Below are 21,503 nucleotides of genomic sequence, written 5' to 3'. Positions count from 1 at the left end.
TATTTCTCAACCATTGTATTCTTTATACATATATTTATTTATGCTCATATATATGTTTTGTCATATGTTTTAAGTCATTTTTATGACTATTCTGGCTCATTCAGTCATTCAATGAATGAATTTATTAAACATTTATTGTAGTTCATGGACTCTGTTAGACCTTTGAGATTCAGTAATAAGTAGATTCTTTTACTAACCTGGCAGGACACAAAATATAGTGATGCAGACCCCATAAGAAAACCAATAATTTCAATCCAAATTTTTAAAAGTTACAATAGAGTAAAATAAATTACTGTGAGAGCATAGACTATTCATGACTACATCAGACTGAAGGTTATAAAAGAGGCATCCTATGAAAAGGAACATCTGAATGGCTACTTGAGAAAAAAAATATAACCTCGTAGCTTCAGTTAGGGTTGACAGGGTGATTTAAGGAAAAAGCAGAAACACTGGTGATCTAAGAGGAGGAAACAACATATAAAACTTCATTTAGGCCCGAGAGAACAGAGCACATTCTAGAAATTGCATTAGATGAGTGTGAATGAAAAAATTGTACAAGTGGGAGTATATTAAAAGATAAGGTTAGAGGTAGACAGTGGCAGTATGCCTCTTACATGACATGCTATGCTTATAAGACATTATAATGGGACTTGTTGTTTTAGTTATGGATGAAGCACTAAGATAATAAGTGGTAAATAACCTATCTTACGTTCCAAAGCAAGTAGCTCAGCCACCTAAGCCTGACTTACGTAAGGAAGTGGTTACAAATCAGGTGGTTTGTAACCCTTCACTCAATTCCAAATATTAGGCTGTAAAATAATTGGAAGAGAATAACTGATAAAGTTGGGAATTAGAAGTACAGAGTCCCACCATCTCCCATGGCGAAATGGAGAAGGAGCAATGTTCTCCTTACATCAAGGCCAGTGAAACAATTTCAAGAAGAAACTTAGAGAGCTCAATGTCAGTGTTTTAGAGCTTGAGGGACACATTCAACTAGTGTATAACTCATTCTTGAGAAGTCAAAGTGCAAAAGACTTGGCTAAAATGTCCCATAGCAGTAGAGAACAATGGTTTGGATGTAACTGCATTACCACAAAGAGCATGTCTAAGGTTTGCATATCCTATGAACAATATATGGGCCATATAAAAAAGAGTTCTTCTCCCAGAAGCTCATGTAAAGGAGTATGAAGACCAAAGAGAAAGTTGCTAGAGCTGTATACATAGGGGCTGAAGGAGGAGACAGTCCCTGGAGTGGACCACAGAAAGAACTGCCTGAGTAGAGAGAACTGTAGATTGAGAGGTCCCAGTGATGGAAGAGTTCCAAAGAACCACAAAGCACCCATAAATGAGTCAAAATAAAATATCTTCTTAAGTAGAGAATTTCAACACCAACCCATGGCAGTAGAAGCCAAGAAAGCCTTTCCTACTCCACTTTTCTTTCCTTAGCTCTTTCCCTCTGACACATATACACATATACCTTGGGCAAAAGAAATGGAGAATGTATTTAGCATAGCTGTGGAGAGTAGGTTAGATGTACAACTGAAAAGAAATAGAAAATGCTGAACTTTCTCTCATTTTCTACATTAAGATGTTCTCCTACAGCAAGCCTAAGCTAGGAGATGAAAGCAAATACAATTTTAAATAGAGTATGCTAGATCATATGTGTTTGCATCTATAGATTCATTCTTCAACCTAATTTCCCCTGGACTGGGTTGATCAGCCTCCCTTACCTCTAGATTTGTGTTGGTATCATTAAATGGGAGGCACCTTATTGAGATAACAGGGCAGAAGAAGAAAGAAGTCAGCGTATTTATTCCTCTGGATCCCTCCCTGTTGTTCAAAGATTGGCAGGGTTTTGATCCTGCAACAGAAGACAAAGATTCTATTGGGACAGTCTCTCTTCAGCTAGAGGTCTCATGTTATACTTACTATTACTCCCTCTCATTGCTCATTAAGTCCTAGGGGTAGTTATGACAACAGTTGCTAGACCTGTAGGTTGCAATAATTTGAAGATTTACCTCAATTCTGTCCATAACTTTGTAAATAGTTTCTTCATTAAAGTCTCTTCAATTACCTTGTTTCATAGTGTCAACCATTTCTTGCCAAGACCCTCACTTATCCTGAAAAATCTAGATTTGTTTATTAGAACACAGAGATGTATATATTATTTACTGAACTGAATTCTTTGGACTATAGCAAGAAATTTTTTTTTCTCAAAGTATTGTCAGAAAAATCATGGGAATCTCTATTCATAGAGAGTGTGTTTAAAAGGGCTTTGGAGAAAAAAAAAGGAGATGTTTTCTGCTGCATTTTATGAATGTGCTGCATTCTATTTGATGTACTGGTTACACTATCTTCTTAGAAACTACTGGGGAAAAAGGCCATGAGTTGTATATTTTTTGCCTATTTTCAAGAGAACGATGTATATAGTAAAATTGTAGGAGACAACAAATATATAGCTTAGAGGAACATTTTGAGTTTAAACAAATACATTAGGAAAAAGGAAAAATTGAAAGAAAATACACTAGATATTCCACATAAGAACAGTAAAACAAACAAAAAAAAACCCAAACCAAACAAAAAAAAAATACTAAGGTGAAAAAATGTAAAGATAAAAAAATGTAAAGATAAAATCAATATTTAATGAAAGTAGAAGCAAATGAACAAACTGAGACTCAATGTAGATGAACACTAAAACTAAAAGCTGTAAATAGTAATCAAGAAAAGGTGAGAGAGTAGCATTTACATATATACACTACCAAATGTAAAATAAATAGCTAGTGGGAAGAAGCTGCATAGCACAGGGAGATCAGCTCCATGCTTTGTGACCACCTAGGGTGTGGGATAGGGATGGTGGGAGGGAGACACAAAATAGGGATATGGGGGTATATATATATATATATATATATATATACACACACACACATATACCTGATTTACTTTGTTATACAGCAGAAACTAACACAACATTGTAAAGCAATTACACTCCAAAAAAGATGTTAAAAAAAATTAAAAAATGCAGACAAGTATAAGTGAAAAATATCAGGATATAATAGAGTTAGGATTCTTTTTAATTCAAAATAAAATTCTATTAATAACTTTATACCAATATTTTTTTTCCTTTTATCTATGAGGTATAGTTGACTAACAATACTATATAAGTTTCAGAAGCACAGCGATTCACAGATTTTAAAGGTTATATTCCACTGATAGTTACTATAAGATACTGGCTATATTCCCTGTGCTGTAGCATATATATTTGTACATTATTTATTTTATATATAGGAATTTGTACCTCTTAATCCCTTACCCTTATCTTGTCACCCCTCCTTCCCTCCCTAACTGGTAGCCACAAGTTTGTTCTGTATATTCGTAAGCTTGTTTCTCTTTTGCAATATTCATTGTTTTTATTTTTTTTGGATTACACATATAAGTGATATCATACATTATGTGTCTTTGTCTAACTTATTTCACTAAGCATAATACATTCCAAGTCCATCCATGTTGTTGCAAATGGCAAAATTTGATTTTTTTTATGGCTGAGTATTATTCCATTGCGTATGTGTGTGTGTGTGTGTATCCATATCTTTATCCATATATATGTTAATAGACTCTTCTATATCTTGGCTATTGTAAACAATGCTGTTATAAACACTGGGGTTCATATATCTTTTCAAATTAATGTTGCCATTTTCTTCAAGTATATACCCAGGAGTGGAATCATTGAATTATATGGTGGCTTTATTTTCAGTTTTTTGAGAAACCTCCATACTGTTTTCCACAGTGGCTGCACAATTTTTATTCCCACTGACAGTATAAAAGGGTTTTCTTTTCTCCACATCTTTGCCAACATTTATTATTTGTGGTCTTTTTGATGATAGCTATTCTGATAGGTGTGAGGTGATATTTTATTGTGGTTTTGATTTACATTGGTCTGATAATTAACAATTTTGAGCATCTTTTCATGTGACTGTTGGCCATCTGTATGTCTTCTTTGGAAAAATGTCTATTCAGGTATTCTGCCCATTTTTAATTGGGTTATTACTTTTGATGTTGAGTTGTATGAGTTGTTTATATATTTTGGATATTAACCTCTTATCACTCATACAATTTGCAATTATTTTCTCCCATTCGGTAGTTTTTTTTTTTTTTTTTCATTTTGTCCACGGCTTCCTTTGTTGTGCAAAAGATTTTAAGATTAAATAGGTCCCATTTGTTTATTTTGATTTTGATTCCTTTGCCACAGGAGAAATATCCAAAAATTATTGCTAAGATTTACATCAAAGAGCATTCTGTGTATCTTTTCTTCTAAGACTTTTATGGTTTCTGGGCTTACATTTAGGTCTTTAATCCATTTTGAGTTTGTTTTTGTATATGGTGTTAGAAATTTTTCAAATGTCATTATTTTACATGTAGTTGTCTCATTTTACCAGCACCAATTGCTGAAGAGACTATTTTTTCTCCATTGTATATTCTTGCCTCATTTGTCATATATTAATTTATCTACATAGGTGTGTGGGCTTATTTCTGGGCTCTGCAGTCTGTCCCATTGATCTATGAGTCTTTTGTTGTTCCAGTACCATATTGCTTTGGTTGCTCTAGCTTTGTAGTAGAGTCTGAAGTCAGGGAGTATGATACTTCCAGCTTTGGTGTTCTTCTCAAGGTGTTTGGCTATTCAGGTTCTTTTGTGTTTCCATATAAATTTTAAAATAATTTGTCATAGTTTTCTGAAAAATGCTATTGGTATTTAGAAAGGGATTGCAATGACTCTGCAGATTGCCTTATGTAATATGGTCATATTAACATGAAAAGATGTTCCACATTACTAATTATCAGAGAAATTCAAATCAAAACTACAATTCAGGAACACAATATACCTTTCCATCTGTTTTGTGTCTTCTTCAATTTCTTTTCTCAGTGTCTTATAGTTTTCTGAGTACGGGTCTTTTACCTCCTTATGTAGGTTTATTCTGAGAATTTTTTCTTGATAAAATGGTAATATTTTTTACTTACTTTCTCTTTCTGTTACTTTATTGTTAGTGTATAGAAATGCAACAAATTTCTATATATTATTATTATTTTTTTATCGTGCAACTTTACTGTATTCAGTAGGGAGCACCAGAAATTTTTTTCATGAGATCTTTATGATTATCTATGTAGAGTATTATGTCATTTGAGAGCACTGACAGTTTTACTACTTTCTTTCTAAATTCAATCCTTTTCTTTCCCCCTATTCTTGTCTGATTGATGTACCTAGTACTTCTAGTATCACTTTGAGTAAAAGTGGAAAGAATGAGCATCCCTCTCTTCTCCCTGATATTAGAGGAAATGTTTTCAGCTTTTAACTCTTGAGTATGATGTTAGCTGTGAGCTTATCAAATATGGTCTTAATTAAGTTGAGGTATGTTCCCTCTATACCCACTCTCTGGAGAGTTTTTATTATAAATAGATGTTGAACTTTGTCAAAAGCTTTTTCTGCATCAATTGATATGATCACATGGTTTATCTTGTTCATTTAGTTAATGTGGTGTAATCACACTGATTGATTTACGGATATTGAAAAATCCTTGTATCCTTTGGACAAATCCTACTTTATCATGGTTTATAATCCTTTTAATGTATTGTTCGATTTTGTTTGCTAATACATTGCTGAGGGTTTTATAATCTATGATCATCAGTGATATTGCCCTATAATTTTCTTTTTTCTGACATCTCTGTCTGGTTTTGGCATCAGGAAGATGTTGTTCTCATAGAATGAGTCTGGAAGCTTTCCTTCCTCCCTAATTTTTTGGACTATTTTGAGAAGAATAAGTGTTAACTGTTCTCTAAATATTTGGTAGAATTCACCTGTAGTCCTTGACTTCTGTTTGTTGGGAGTGTTTAAATAACTGATTCAGCTTCATTACTGGTAATTCATATTTTCTATTACTTCCTGGTTAAGTCTGGGTGATTGTGCATTTCTAGAAATGTACCCATTTCTTCTAGGTTGTCCTTTTTCTTGGCACATAGTTGTTCATATTAGTTTCCCATGATCCATTGTATATCTGTGGTGTCAGCTGTAACTTATTTGTTTAAGTTCTAATTTTATTGATTTGGACACTCTTTATCTTGATGAGTCTGGCTAAAGGCTTATCACTTTTGTTTATCCTTTCAAAGAACCAGCTATTAGTTTCATTGATCTTTTCTATTTTTTAGTCTCTATTTCATTTTTTACTGCTTTCATCTTATGATTTCTTTCTTTCAACTATCTTTGAAATATTTTTGTTCTTCTTTTTCTATTTTCCTTAGGTGTAAGGATCTGTTGTTTATTTGGTATTTTTCTTATTTCCTGAGATAAGCTTGTGTCACTGTAAATTTCCCTCTTATAACTACTTTTGCTGTGTTCCATAGAGTTGGGGTCATTGTATTTTCATTTTTCCTTGTCTCCAGGTATTTTTCTATTTCATCTTTGATTTCTTCAGTGATTCATTGGCTGTTTAGTAGTATATTGTTTAGCATCCAGACGTTTGTGATTTTTAAATTTCTTTTCTTGTAGTTGATTTCTAGTGTCACAGTGATGTGGTTGGAAAAACATTGTGCTTTCTATGATATCAATTTTCTTAAATTTACCAAGACTCGTTTTGTGGCTTAGCCTGTGATTTATCCTGGAGAATATTCCATCTGCATTTGAAAAGAATGTTTATTCTATGGATTTTGAATGTAATGTTCTCTATCACTCTCTCTATATATATATAGAGAGAGAACATTCCATATATGTATAGTGGACATACACCCCAAAAAACATCTTCTTTTTTTTTCTTGTACTGAAATGAATATTTAATTGGTTCATCTTATTTTCTCTATAGCAGGATATATATATATATATATATATATATGGAGAGAGAGAGAGAGAGAGAGAGAGAGAGAGAGAGAATACTTCTGATCTAATGTGTCATTTAAAGCCAGTGTTTCCTTATTGATTTTCTATCTGGATGATCTATACATTCATGTAAGTGGAAACTACATGCATAATTTTGATAAAGCATATTAAAACACATTATTAGAAAAATATAAATTAATATAAATAATTAGTCCATAATGAATGAGTTAAGATAACCATTAAAGAAATCAGTGAAATACTGAACTCTTAAGTCATTTGCTTAATTTCTCATTTGATTAAGCATATTACACATTTCAGAGGCCTTCCTATTATGGCTAGTCACCATATTTAAAGAGAGAATTGGGTTTTTTTCTGATTTACTTCAAATATCTATGGCTTCCTCGTGGGGGCACTTCCAGTTTGGTTGAATTAGGATATCCCAAAATTTAACTCTCTACCAAAGCAATAATAAAAGCACTGGAAAAAAAGTCAAAATCAACTTTTTCTGTATTCTTGTAATAAACTAAAGGCTTACAGCAATCTGAGGATCACTAATTAAAGAAAAATTCTTGAATTTCTGTAAGAACAACAGGTTTGATCATGACATGGAGAATTGATCTACTGCTGCCTCTGTTTCCCTAGCTCTGCTGTAGCCTGGAAAATCAGGAACATCACAACAATAACTATGAAAAACAGTAAACTTACAGTCATTGGAGGGGAGAGACTGCATATGGAGCTCATCAAAAGGTCCCATCCAAGATCCAGAATTGCCAAAGCAATCCTGAGGAAAAAGAAGAAAGCTGGAGGCATAACCTTTCCAGACTTCAGATAATACTACAAAGCTACAGTAATTAAAGAAGTGTGGTGTTGACACAAAAATAGACATATAGATCAATGGAACAGAATAGATAGTCCAGGAATAAATCCACACAACTATGGTCAATTAATCTTCGGCAGAGTAGGCAAGAATATACAAAGAAAAAAATACAGTGTCTTCAGCAAATGGTGTTGGGAAACCTTGGACAGCCACATGTAAATCAATGTAGCTAAAATATTCATTCACAACATGCACAAAAATAAACTCAAAACGTTTTAAAGACTTAAATGTAAGACAGAACACCATGAATGTCCTAAAAGGGAACATAGGCAAAGCATTCTTTGTTATAAATTATATCATTTTTTTTCTTAGGCTCAGTCTCCGAAAGCAATAGAAATAAAAAAAAAAGGAACAAATGGGACCTAATCAAACTTGCAAGCTTTTGCACAGCAAAGGAAACCATGAACAAAAGGAAATACAACTTACAGAATGGGAGAAAATATTTGCAAAAGACGCAACTGACAACGGACTAATCTCCAAAATATTCAAACAGGTAATAGAAGTCAATAAAACAAATAAACAAACAAAAACAAAAATACTAATCAAAAAATGGGCAGAACACCTAAACAGACATTTCTCCAAAGAAGACATCCAGATGGCTAACAGGCACATGAAAAGATGCTCAACATTGTTAATAATTAGAGAAATGTAAATCAAAACTAAAATGAGGTATCATGTCACACCAGTCAGAATGGTCATCATCAAAAAGTCTAAAAGTAATAAATGCCACAGAGGTTCTGGAGAAAAGGGAATTCTCCTACACTTTTCGGTGGTATGTAAATTGATGCAGCCATTGTGGAAAACAGTATGGGAGTTCAAAATCTTACAAAACATAGCAGAGGGAGGAACACTCAAAAACTTATTCTACGAGGCCAACATTACCCTGATACCAAAACCAGATAAAGATGTCACAAACACAAAAAATTACAGGCCAATAACACCAATGAACATAGATGCAAAAATCCTCAACAAAATACTAGCAAACAGAATCCAACAGCACATTCAAAGGATCATAAACCATGAGCAAGTGGGGTTTATTAAAGGAATGCATGTATTATTCAATATACACAAATCAATCAACGTGATACACCATATGAACAAATTGAAGGAGAAAAACAATATGATGATCTCAATAGATGCAGAGAAAGCTTTCAACAAAATTCAACACCCATTTATGATAAAAACCCTGCAGAAAGTAGGCATAGAGGGAACTTTCCTCAACATAATTAAAGCCATATATGACAAACTCACAGCCAACTTCGGCCTCAATGGTGAAAAAGTGAAACCATTTCCACTAAGATCAGGAAAAAGACAAGGTTGCCCACTCTCACCACTATTATTCAACATAGTTTTGGAACTTTTAGCCACAGCAATGAGAAAAGAAAAATGAATAAAATGAATCCAAATGGGAAATGAAGAAGTAAAGCTGTCACTGTTTGCAGATGACATGATGCTATATATAGAGAATCCTAAACATGCTACCAGAAAACTATTAGAGCTAACCAATGAATTTGATAAAGTAGAAGGACACAAAATTAATGCACAGAAATCTCTGGCATTCCTATACACTAATGATGAATAATCTGAAGGTAAAATTAAGAAAACACACCGATTTACCACTGCAACAAAAAGATTAAAATATCTAGGAATAAACCTACATAAGGAGATAAAAGACCTGTATGCAGAATATTATAAGACACTGAGGAAAGAAATTCAAGATGATACAAAGAGTTGGAGAGATATACCATGTTCTTGGATTGGAATAATCAATATTGTGAAAATGACTCTACTACCCAAAGCAATCTACAGATTCAATGCAATCTCTATCAAACTAACACTGACATTTTTCACAGAGTTAAAAAAGGTAATTTCACAATTTGCATGGAAACACAAAAGAACCCAAAGAGCCAAAGCAATCTTGAGAAAGAAAAACGGAGCTGGAGGAATCAGGCTCCCTGACTTTGTACTATACTACAAAGCTACACTAATCAAGACAGCATGTAAAGCCCAGAGATAAACCCATGCACATATGGTCAACTTATCTTTGATAAAGGAGGCAGGAATGTACAGTGGAGAAAGGACAGACTCTTCAATAAGTGGTGCTGGGAAAACTGGACAGGGACATGTAAAAGTATGAGATTAGATCACTCCCTAACACCATACACAAAAATAAGCTCAAAATGGATTAAAGACCTAAATGTAAGGCCAGACACTATCAAACTGAGAGGAAAACATAGGCAGAACACTCTATGACATAAATCACAGCAAGATCCTTTTTGACCCACCTCCTAGAGAAATGGAAATAAAGACAAAAATAAACACATGGGACCTAATGAAACTTAAAAGCTTTTGCACAGCAAAGGAAACCATAAACAAGACCAAAAGACAACCCTCAGAATAGGAGAAAATATTTACAAATGAAGCAACTGACAAAGGATTAATTTCCAAAATTTATAAGCAGCTCATGCATCTCAATAACAAAAAAACAAACAACCCAATCCAAAAATGGGCAGAAGACCTAAATAGACATTTCTCCACAGAAGATATACAGACTGCCAACAAACACATGAAAGGATGCTCAACATTTTTACTCATTAGAGAAATGCAAATCAAAACTGCAAGATATCATATCACACCAGTCAGAATGGCCATCATCAAAAAATCTAGAAACAATAGATGCTGGAGAGGGTGTGGAAAAAAGGGAACACTCTTGCACTGCTGGTGGGAATGTGAATTGGTACAGCCACTATGGAGAACGATATGAGGTTCTTTAAAAAACTAAAAATAGAACTACCATATGACCCAGCAATCCCACTACTGGGCATATACCCTGAGAAGAACATAATTCAAAAAGAGTCATGTACCAAAATGTTCATAGCAGCCCTATTTACAATAGCCCAGAGCTGGAAACACCCTAAGTGTCCATCATCGGATGAATGTATAAAGAAGATGTGGCACATATATACAATGGAATATTACTCAGCCATAAAAAGAAATGAAATTGAGCTATTTGTAATGAGGTGGATGGACCTAGAGTCTGTCAAACAGAGTGAAGTAAGTCAGAAAGAGAAAGACAAATACTGTATGCTGACACATATATATGGAATTTAAGAAAAAATAAATCATGTCATGAAGAACATAGGGGTAAAACAGGAATAAAGACAGACCTACTAGAGAATGGACTTGAGGATATGGGGAGTGGGAAGGGTAAGCTGTGACAAAGCGAAAGAGTGGCATGGACATATATACACTACCAAACGTAAGGTAGATAGGTAGTGGGAAGCAGCCACATAGCACAGGGAGATCAGCTCGGTGCTTTGTGACTGCCTGGAAGGGTGGGATAGGGAGGGTGGGAGGGAGATGCAAAAGGGAGGGGATATGGGAACATATGTATATGTATAACTGATTAAATTTGTTATAAAGCAGGGAAAAAAAGAAAATATGCATATTAGTGGTTTATACCTGATATTGCTTATGTTACCTGAGTTTCTCTTACTGAGCTTGATCACGCAGCTTTGTTTTAGTTATATGACCAATGACGTGTAAAAGACCTTTCCTGCTCAGATGAGACTGGCTTCTTTGAAATCAAGGTATCTCACACATCTCTTGGTGGTTTATCATCCAAAGACCAAGCTTATCCTGGGTAACTTGATCCTCTCTACTCTGCATTCTTTCTCCTGTTTCACCATACCCTTCACCATTATTAAAGCCTTGCATGAATAATAATAAAAAAAAACAGTATGGTATTAGCACAAAAACAGAAATATAGATAAATGGCACAAGATAGAAAGCCCAGAGATAAACCCACGCACATATGGTCACCTTATCTTTGATAAAGGAGGCAGGAATGTACAGTGGAGAAAGGAGAGCCTCTTCAATAAGTGGTGCTGGGAAAACTGGACAGGTACATGTAAAAGTATGAAATTAGAACATTCCCAGATACCATACACAAAAATAAATGCAAAATGGATTAAAGACCTAAATATAAGGCCAGACACTATCAAACTCTTAGAGGAAAACATAGGCAGAACACTCTATGACATAAATCACAGCAAGATGCTTTTTGACCCACCTCCTAGAGAAATGGAAATAAAAACAAGAATAAACAAATGGAACTTAATGAAACTTAAAAGCTTTTGCACAGTAAAGGAAACCATAAACAAGATGAAAAGACAACCCTCAGAATGGGAGAAAATATTTGCAAATGAAGCAACTGACAAAGGATTAATCTCCAAGATTTACAAGCAGCGCATGCAGCTCAATAACAAAAAAAAACAAACAACCCAATCCAAATCTGGGCAGAAGACCTAAACAGACATTTCTCCAAAGAAGATATACAGACTGCCAACAAACACATGAAAGAATGCTCAACATCATTAATCATTAGAGAAATGCAAATCAAAACTACAATGACATATCATCTCACACCAGTCAGAAAGGCCATCATCAAAAAATCTACAAACAATAAATGTTGGAGAGGGTGTGGAGAAAAGGGAACACTCTTGCACTGCTGGTGGGAATTTAAATTGATACAGCCACTATTGAGAACAGTATGGAGGTTCCTTAAAAAACTTCAAATAGTACTACCATACGACCCAGCAATCCCAATACTGGGCATATACCCTGAGAAAACCATAATTCAAAAAGAGTCATGTTCCAAAATATTCATTGCAGTTCTATTTACAATAGTCAGGACATGGAAGCAACCTAAGTGTCCATCATCGGATGAATGGATAAAGAACACGTGACACATATATACAATGGACTATTACTCAGCCATAAAAGTAATGAAATAATACCACTTTCTGTATCATGGTTGAACCTAGAGATTATCACAGTAAGTGAAGTAAGCCAAAGACAAATATGTGATATCACTTATATGTGGAATCTAAAACATAGTACAAGTGAACTTATTTACAAAATAGAAGCAAGTACACAGACATAGAAAACCAACTTATAGTCACCCAATGGGAAGGGTGGGGAGGGATAAATTGGGAGTATGTCATTAACAGATGCATACTATCATATATAAAATACATTTACAAAAAGGATACACTACAAAGCACAGGGAAATATATTCAGTATCTTGTAAAAAACAACAATGGAAATGGAATGGAATATATATATATATATATATATATATATATATATATATTCGCTTTGCTGAACTCCTGAAACTAACACAATATTGTAAATAAACTATATTTCAATAAAAAATCCCCATCCAAAGTTTATTTTCCTACGACCTATCTCACAAATTTCTGGAACATTTCATTTTACATGGTGGTGTTAGTTGACCTAATTTGGACCTCGCTTAATAGTCAACACTATACCTCCAAAGCTTTTGTTGTAAACAACCGGTGGATATTATTTATAACACAGATGCCTAAGGCTGTGAGGTCAGTTCAGGAAAACAGTAATATGTCCAAAAGCTTAAAAGAAAATTCTGAAGAACAAGCTGTTACATAGGAGGAGTTGGAAAACTCTGACATAATCCTGAGGTACTAGAAGGCAACACTCATGCTCAGAAAATATCAGAGATAGCACTAATCTGTAAATTTTGGCTCAACTTGAGAGCTTGAGAAAGCCAGAAGTGAAGCTTAAGTCAAACTGGTAAATTTTTCAATTGTTGACATTGTATCCCAACACATAAACAGAATATCCTGGAAAAGAGGCAGACTTACTGTTTCAAGGTATTAAAGAAATTAAATGAGAAATCAATATCAGAAGGAACTTAATGGAATTCATAGGCATGTGGAAATTAATCAACACACCAAAATAATCATTGGATCAGTTAAAATCACAAGTTGAATGAGAAAATATCTTGGGAAAAATAAAAACAGAAACAGAACAACTCAAAGCTTATGGAATACCATGACATCAGTTCTTAATAAAAATGAAGAGCTGTGATTCTTATAATAAAAATAAAAATATTTAAAATCATTATCTTAACAGTCAATCTTAATGCGCTAGGAAAAGAAAAAAAGGAAAGAAAAAGAAAGAAGGAAATAAAAAAAAGATTGGAGTGAAAATTAATTAAATATATAATTTAGAAAATTAATAGATAAATTTTTAAATGAAAGAAGATTCTTTGAAAATATCAAAAATTTGAAAAATTTTAGGTAGAATCACCACCCCTCCCCCCATCCAAAAAGAAAAACAAAAAACTGAAAACGAGATTCAAACTACTAAAATCACAAATAAAACCCAGGACATTCCTATTTACCTTATAGAATTGACAAAAATATCATAAAGGAATACTACGAATAATTGTATGCCAATAAATTAAATGACATAGATGAAATGCACAAATTACTAGAAACACATAAACTCCTAAAACTGAATAAAGAAGAAATAGAAAAATGAAGGTGCCTATAAAAATTAAAATGTTAAAATTCATAGCAGAGAAATTATTTTTAAATTTTATTTTTTTAATTTTATTTATTTTTCTTTTAACAACTTTATTGGAATAAAATTATGTTACAATGGTGTGTTAGTTTCTGTTTTATAACAAAGTGAACCAGCTATACATATACATATCACCATATCTCCTCCCTTTTGCATCTCCCTCCTACACTCCCTATCCCACCCCCCTCTAGGTGGACACAAATCACCAAGCTGATCTCCCTGTGGTATGAGGCTGCTTACCCCTAGATATCTATTTTATATTTGTTAGTATATATAAGTCCATGCCAGTCTCTCACTTCATCCGAGCTTACCACTTGCCCACACATATGCTCAAGTCCATTCTCTACATCAGAGTCTTTAACACTGTCCGAACCCTAGGTTCTTCAGAATTTTTTTTTTAAGATTCCATATATATGTGCTAGCATACAGTATTTATTTTCCTCTTTCTGACTACTTCACTCTGTATGACAGACTCTAGGTCCAACCACCTCATTACAAAAAAAATCATTTTTTTTCTTTTTATGGCTGAGTAATATTCCACTGTATATATGTGTCACATCTTCTTTATCCATTCATCTGTCGATGAACAGTTAGGTTGCTTCCATATACTGGGCTATTATAAATAGAGCTGCAATGAACATTGTGGAACATGTTTCTTTTTGAATTATGGTTTCCTCAGGGTATATGCCCAGTAGTGGGAATGCTGGTTCGTATGGTAGTCATATATTTAGTTTTTAAGTACCTCCATACTGTTTTCTATATTGGCTGGAAAATTTTACATTCCCAACAACAATGCAAGAGGGTTCCCTTTTCTCCACACCGTCTCCAGCATTTATTGTTTGTAGAATTTTTGATGTTGGCCATTCTGACATGAGTGCGGTGATATCTCATTGTAGTTTTGATTTGCATTTCTCTAATGATTAGTGATGTTGAGCATTTTTTCATGTGTTTTTTGGCAATCTGTATATCTTCTTTGGAGAAATGTCTATTTAGATCTTCGGTCCATGTTTGGATTGGGTATTTTTGTTCTTTTGATATGGAGTTGCATGAGCTGCTAGTAAATTTTGGAGGTTAATCCTTTGTCAACTGCTTCATTTGCAAATATTTTCTCCCATTCCAAGAGTTGTCTTTTGGTCTTCTTTATGGCGTCCTTTGCTGTGCAAAAGATTTTAAGTTTCATTAGGTCCTATTTGTTTATTTTTGTTTTTATTTCCATTTCTCTAGGAGGTGGGTCAGTAATGATATTGCTGTTATTTATGTCATAGAGTGCACTGCCTATGATTTCCTCTAAGAGTTGTAGAATGCCTGTCCTTATATTTAGGTCTTTAATCCATTTTGAGTGTATTTTTGTGTACGGTGTTAGGGAGTATTCTAATTTCCTTCTTTAACATATAGCTGTCCAGTTTTCCCAGCACCACTTATTGAAGAGGCTGTCTTTCTCCATTGTATATTCTTTCTCTCTTTATCAAAAATAAGGTGACTATATGTGCATGGCTTTATCTCCGGGATTTCTACCCTGTTCTATTGATATGTATTTCTGTTTTTGTGCAAGTACCATCTGTCTTTATTACTGTACCTTTGGAGTATAGTCTGAAGTAAGGAAGCCAGACATCAGCTCCAGATTTCATCCTCAAGCGTGCCTTGGCTATTTGGGGTCATTTGTGTTTCCATACGAATTGTGAAATTTTTGGTTCTAGTTCTGTGAAAAATTAAATTGGTAGTTTGAAAAGCATTGCCCTGAATCTGTAGACTGCTTTGTGTACTAGAGTCATTTTCACATAGTTGATTATTTCAATCCAAGAACATTGTCTATCTCTGCATCTGTTTGTATCATTTTTAATTTCTTTCATCAGTGTCTTATAGTTTTCTGCATACAGGTCTTTTGTCTTGTTAGGTAGGTTTATTCCTAGGTATTTCATTCTTTTGTTACAATGGTAAATGGGAGTCCTTCCTTATTTCTATTTCATATATTTCATCATTAGTGCATAGAACTGTTAGAGATTTCTGTGCATTAATTTTGTATCCTGCTACTTTACCAAATTCGTTGATTAGCTCTCATAGTTTTCTGGTAGCATCTTTAGGATTTTCTATGTATAGTATCATGTCATCTGCAGACAGTGACAGTTTTATTTCTTCTTTGACAATTTGGATTCATTTTATTTCTTTTTTTTCTTTTTTGATTGCTGTGTCTAAAACTTCCAAAACTATATTGAATAATAGTTGTGAGAGTGGGCAACCTTGCCTTCTTCCTGGTCTTAGTGGAAATGGTTTCACTTTTTCACCATTAAGAATGATGTTGGGATTCAGGTAGAAGAGGGTGGAAGAGTAAGATGCGGAGATCACCTTCCTCCCCACAGATACACCAGAAATTCAGCTACACGTAGAACAAATCCTACAGAACACCTACTGAATGATGGCAGAAGACCTCAGACCCCCAAAAGTCAAGAAACTCCCCACGTACCTGGGTAGTGCAAAAGAAAAAAGAATAAACAGAGACAAAAGGATAGGGATGAGACCTGTACCAGTGGGAGGAAGCTGTGAAGGAGGAAAGGCTTCCACACACTAGGAAGCCCCTTTGCAGGCAGAGACTGCGAGTGGCAGAGGGTGGAGCTTCAGAGTAGCAGAGGAGAGCACAGCCACAGTGGAACGGAGGGCAAAGCAGAGAGATTCCCGCACAGAGGTTTGGTGCCTACCAGCACTCACCAGCCCGAGAGGCTTGTCTGCTCGGCTGCTGGGGCAGGTGGGGCTGGGAATTGAGGCTCGAGTTTCATGATTCGGTTGGAACGCAGGGAGAGGACTGGGGTTGGTGGCAAGAACACAGCCTGAAGGGGTTAGTGCACCACAGCTGGCTGGGAGAGAGTCCGCGAAAAAGTCTGGACCTGCCGAAGAGGCAAGAGACTTTTTCGTCCCTCTTTGTTCCCTATTGCGCAAGGACAGGGGATTAAGAGCACTGTTTACAGAAGCTACAGAGATGGGTAAGAGCTGCGGCTAAAAGCACGGACCCCAGAGACGGGTGTGGGATGCTGGGCTTGCTGCTGCTGCTGCTAAGAAACCTGTGTGCGAGTGCAGGTCACTGTCCACAGCCCCTTTCAGGGGAGCCTGTGCAGCCTGCCCCTGCCGTGGTCCCAGGATCCAGGGACAGCTTCCCCTGGAAAGTGCACGCAGCACCTTGGGCTGGTACAACGTCACACTGGCCTCTGCCACCGCAGGCTCGCCCCACAATCCATACCGCTCTATCCCCCAGGCTGGAGTGAGCCAGAGTCCCCAAAGCAGCTACTCCTTTAACCCTGTCCTGTCTGACTGAAGAACAGACACCCTCCAGGGACCTACATGCAGAGGCAGGGCCAAATCCAAAGCTGAGACCCGGGAGCTGTGAGAATAAAGAAGAGAAAGGGAAATCTCTCCCAGCAGTCTCAGAAGCAGCAGATTAAAGCTCCACAATCAAATTGATGTACCCTGCATCTGTGGAATACATGAACAGACAACGAATCATCCCAAATTGAGGAAGTGAACTTTGAGAGCAAGATTTATGATTTTTTCCCCTTTTCCTCTTTTTGGGATTGTGTATGTGTATGCTTCTGTGTGAGCTTTTGTCTGTATAGCTTTGCTTCCACTATTTTTCCCAGGTTTCTATGTGTCCGTTTTTTATTTTTTAATTTTTTTAATAATTATTTTTTTATTTTAGTAACTCTATTATATTTTATCATACTTTATTCTATTTTACTTTATCTTCTCTCTTTCTTTTTTTTCCTACCTTCCCTCCTTCCTCCCTCGCTCCCTCCTCCTCCTTTGTTTGTTTCTTTGATTGTTTCTTTCTTTCTACCTCTAATAATTCTTTCTTTCTAATTTTTTTCTTTTATTCTGAGCCATGTGGATGAAAGGCTCTTGGTGCTGCAGCCAGGATTCAGCGCTGTGCCTCTGAGTTGGGAGAGCCAAATTCAGGACACTGGGCCACAAGACACCTCGCAGCTCCACATAATATCAACTGGCGAAAATCTCCCAGAGATCTCCATCTCAACAGCGGCACCCAGCTTCACTCAACGACCAGCAAGCTACAGTGCTGGAAACCCTATGCCAAACAACTAGCAACATAGGAACACAACCCCACCCATTAGCAGAGAGCCTGCCAAAAATAATAATAAGGCCACAGACACCCCAAAACACATCACCAGACGTGGAACTGTCCACCAGAAAGACAAGATTGAGCCTCGTCCACCAGAACACAGGCACAAGTCCTCTCCAACAGGAAGTCTATACAACCCACTGAAGCGACCTTAGCCAATGGGGACAGAAACCAAAAACAATGGGAACTACGAACCTGCAGTCTGCAAAAAGAGACCCGAAACACAGTAAGATAAGCAAAATGAGAAGACAGAAAAACACACAACACGTGAAGGAGCAAGATAAAAAAACCACCAGACCTAACAAATGAAGAGGAAATAGGCAGTCTACCTGAAAATGAATTCAGAATAATGATAGTAAGGATGATCCAAAATGTTGGAAATAGAATAGACAAAATGCAAGAAACAGTTAACAAGGACCTAGAAGAACTAAAGATGAATCAAGCAATGATGAGCAGCACAATAAATGAAATGAAAAATACTCTAGATGGGATCAATAGCAGAATAACTGAGGCAGAAGAACAAATAAGTGATGTGGAAGATAAAATAGTGGAAATAATTGTGGGAGAGCAGAATAAATAAAAAAGAATGAAAAGAACTGAAGACAGTCTCAGAGACCTCTGGGACAATATTAAATGCATGAACATTCGAATTATAGGGGTTCCAGAAGAAGAAGAGAAAAAGAAAGGGACTGAGAATATATTTGAACAGATTATAGTTGAAAACTTCCCTAATATGGGAAAGGAAATTGTTAATCAAATCCAGGAGGCATAGGGAGCCCCATACAGAATAAATCCAAGGAGAAATACACCAAGACACATATTAATCAAACTGTCAAAAATAAAACACAAAGAAATCATATTAAAATCAGCAAGGGAGAAACAACAAATAACACCCAATGGAATCCCCATCAGGTTAACAGCTGATCTTTCAGCAGAAACTCTACAAGCCAGAATGGAGTGGCAGGACATATTTAAAGTGATGAAGGAGAGAAACCTGCAACCAAGATTACTCTACCCAGCAAGGATCTCATTCAGATTTGATGGAGAAATTAAAACCTTTACAGACAAGCAAAAGCTGAGAGAGTTCAGCAGCAACAAACCAGCTTTACAACAAATGCTAAAGGAACTTCTCTAGGCAAGAAAAACATGAGAAGGAGAATGCCAACAATAATGAACCCAAAACAATTAAGAAAATGAGAATAGGAACATACATATCCATAATTACCTTAAATGTAAATGGACTAAATGCTCCCATCAAAAGACAAAGATTGGCTGAATGGATACAAAAACAAGACCCATATATATGCTGTCTACAAGAGACCCACTTCAGATGTGCAGACACATACAGACTTAAAGTAAGGGTACGGAAAAAGATATTCCATGCAAATGGAAATCAAAAGAAAGCCAGAGTAGCAATCCTCATATCAGAAAAAATAGACTTTAAAATAAAGACTATTAGAAGAGACAAAGAAGGACACTACATAATGATCAAGGGACTGATACAAGAAGAAGGTATAACAATTGTTAATGTTTATTCACCCAACGTAGGAGCACGTCAATTCATAAGGCAAATACTAACAGCCATAAAATTGGAAATCAACAGTAAAACAAGCATAGTAGGGGACTTTAACATCCCACTTTCTCCAATGGACAGATCATCCAAAATGAAAATATATAAGGAAACACAAGCTTTAAATGATACATTAAACATGATAGACTTAATTTTTATTTATAGAACATTTCAACCCAAAACAACAGAATATGCATTTTTCTAAAGTTTTCATGCAACATGCTCCAAGATAGATTATATCTTGGGTCACAAATCAAGCCTTGTTAAATTTAAGAAAATTGAAATTTTATCAGCTGTCTTTTCCGACCACAATGCTATGAGACTAGATATCAATTACAGGAAAAGATCTGTAAAAAATACAAACACATGGAAGCTAAACAATACACTACTTAATAACGAAGTGATCACTGAAGAAATCAAAGAGGAAATTTTAAAAAATGCCTAGAAATAAATGACAATGGACACATGATGACCCAAAATATATGGGATGCAGCAAAAGCATTTCTAAGAGGGAAGTTTATAGCAATATAATCCCGCCTTAAAAAACAGGAAACAACTCGAGTAAACAACCTGAACTTGCACCTAAAGAAATTAGAGAAAGAACAAAAAAACCGCCAAGTTAGCAGAAGGAAAGAAATCATAAAGATCAGATCAGAAATAAATGAAAAAGAAATGAAGGAAATGATAGCAAAGATCAATGAAACTAAATGCAGGTTCTTTGAGAAGATAAACAATATTGATTGACCATTAGCCAGACTCATCAAGAAAAAATAGAGAAGACTCAAATCAATAGAATTAAAAATGAAAAAGGAGAAGTAACAACTGACACTGCAGAAATACAAAAGATCATGAGAGATTACTACAAGCAACTCTATGCCAATAAAATGGACAACCTGGAAGAAATGGACAAATTCTTAGAAATGCACAATCTGCCAAGACTGAATCATGAAGAAATATAAAATATGAACAGACCAAACACAAGCACTGAAATTGAAACTGTGATTAAAACTCTTCCAACAAACAAAAGCCCAGGACCAGATGGCTTCACAGGCGAATTCTATCAAACATTTAGAGAAGAGCTAACAACTATCCTTCTCAAACTCTTCCAAAATATAGGAGAGGGAGGAACCCTCCCATACTCATTCTACGAGGCCACCATGACCTTGATACCAAAACCAGACAAGGATGTCAAAAAGAATGTAAACTATAGGCCAATATCACTGATGAACATAGATGCAAAAATCCTCAACAAAACACTAGCAAACAGAATCCAACAGCACATTAAAAGGATCATACACCATGATCAAGTGGGGTTTATTCCAGAAATGCCAGGATTCTTCAATATATGCAAATCAATCAACATGATACACCATATGAACAAATTGAAGGAGAAAAACCATATGATCATCTCAACAGATGCAGGGAAATCTATCGACAAAATTCAACACCCATTTATGATAAAAACCCTGCAGAAAGTAGGCATAGAAGGAACTTGGCTCAACATAATAAAGGCCATATATGATAAACCCACAGCCAACATCACCATCAATGGTGAAAAACTGAAGACATTTCCACTAAATCAGGATCCAGACAAGGCACCCACTCTCACCACTCTTATTCAACAAAGTTTTGCAAGTTTTAGCCACAACAATCAGAGAAGAAAAGG

Source organism: Mesoplodon mirus, assembly GCF_964341445.2.
Source record: "Mesoplodon mirus genome assembly, chromosome: X".
In the NCBI taxonomy this organism is placed as follows: domain Eukaryota; kingdom Metazoa; phylum Chordata; class Mammalia; order Artiodactyla; family Ziphiidae; genus Mesoplodon; species Mesoplodon mirus.
This window is presented reverse-complemented; position numbering follows the sequence as displayed.